General features: G+C 53.8%; 1 pseudogene across 1 annotated transcript; it reads right to left on the bottom strand.

The window, feature by feature from the left end:
- Positions 1-969: 969 nt before the first annotated feature.
- Positions 970-1767, bottom strand: LOC104401336 (annotated as a pseudogene). The gene has a single exon (XR_719958.1). The product of XR_719958.1 is annotated as a palmitoyltransferase ZDHHC22 pseudogene (transcript).
- Between the last annotated feature and the right edge of the window lie 6 nt (positions 1768-1773).

The following is a 1773-nucleotide window of genomic DNA, read 5'->3' as shown; positions in this document are numbered from 1 at the left end:
GGTGGGTGGGATGCAAATGGCATTTCCAGCTGTCACTTTCAGGACAGAGTGAGTTTAGGCTGTCAGCATAGTCCCTTATCTAAGACCAGGTTTTATCTAGCTCTTGGGTTTGGAGAGGGAAAGGTTGAGGTTGGAGAGTTTTGGAGCATGTTGAAAGGAGAAGAAGCAAGGCTGGAAGCAGAGGAAGAGTTATGGGAGCAGAATCAGGAGGGGGAAGGGGAAGGGTTGTGGAGATTTATGGAAAGGCAGAGAGAGAGGGGAATAGGGGAGAAGCAGAAGGAAGAGCAAGGGCAACGAAAAAGACATATTTGCCTTTTCTCTTGCATAGAGAGGCACAGAGAATTTTCCATGGCTCTCTGTGGACTTGTGTCCCAGACCCAGGTGACAAGGGAGGTGGCTAATCGTGTCACATTAACTCCTCTCTTGGCTTCTGTTGCCTTAACCCCAATTCTCCTGTGTTGGAAGGATGGCAAGATCTCAGTAAATCTGTGCAGCCAGGAGGCAGAAGGTGGGTGGCAGTGAAGGGAGTGAGTGGACCTGGGTGAAGAGAATGAGAACATCTTGACTCGGATAAGGGGAGCCTGCAGACTTTCAGGATACAAAAACCTAGTGTCCTGCCTCCCTCTGCATGCAGGACAGGCAAAAGATCACCCTCACCTGCAGTACAAAGAGGAAATCCCTCTCCTTCATCTAATTGCAACACACTCCCTGCACGACAGATAGCCCTATTCTATCACCGGCAAGCTGGTTATGGGGCATTTTCCAGAACCTAATGCATTAGGACTAGGGTTGTGTCTGCAACCCAGAGTAGGTCCCAGCCTCTATTTCAGGTGAAACAAAGTCCTTTGCAAAGGCTGTCTCTAGCCTGCAAAGAGGGATTTGTCGAACACAGACGATTGTCCCTCTTGCCCATTTCCCTACCACAGCTCCCACACACATCAACCAGAGGAAGATCACATCCCCCCCAACCCAGGTGTCCGTGAGGAGGAACATGCTCCTCATCTCTGAGGAAGGAGTCCTTACCTGAGAAGAACTGGCTGATGGAGTGAGGCAGCAGAGTGAGGAAGGCCAGCGGGTTCGCAAAGGACATGGAGAGTGCCGCAGAAATGTAAGCCATGCCTGCCACCAGGGAGTCGAGGCAAGCCAGAGAGGTGTAGAGGCAGAACATGACGAAGTTTCGCATGTTCCTGCTCCCAATGCAGTTCCCTGTGAAGAAACAGTGGTGGTCATGCCTCTGGGTGACTCTGGCACACAGTCTACAGAAGTGAGTGCTGGGCAAGGCTGAGCCAGGGGACCTGCTTCCATCCGGCCAGTCCGCCACCACTTCGGATCCTTTGCCCAAGTTTAAGCCCTTGCCCAAGTCCTCGGGAGAGCTCTGGATCACAAGGACGTAGTTGCCTAAGGCATTAGCTGAGAGGAAGAGGAAGAGGGCCCCATGCAGCAGAGCAGGAGAGAAAAGTGGGGTGGTGGAAGGGTCTCTGAACATGCTGGGGATGAAGAGAAAGATCTGGAGGACGAAGGTCACTAGGGAGATGCACAAGAAGTAGGCTGGAGCGACAACATTGAGCAACCTGAGAACTAGCATTGCGAATTACGTTCCTGCAGGGGAAAGCAAGGAGGCAAGGAACATCACCGCTCCGGCTGCACACTTCATCCTTCCATTTCCTGCCGGGTCCCGGCCCCGCTGCCTCCGGGAAATGCCCTTCGGGGACCGCTCTCCCTCGCCGCCGCCGCCCCACGGTCCCGGCCGGGCCGGGACAAAGGGACAGCCCG

Source organism: Nestor notabilis, unplaced genomic scaffold (assembly GCF_000696875.1).
Source record: "Nestor notabilis isolate BGI_N333 unplaced genomic scaffold, ASM69687v1 Scaffold22881, whole genome shotgun sequence".
NCBI lineage: Eukaryota > Metazoa > Chordata > Aves > Psittaciformes > Psittacidae > Nestor > Nestor notabilis.
The sequence above is the reverse complement of the archived record's forward strand: the minus strand, read 5'-3'. Positions and strand labels throughout refer to the sequence as shown.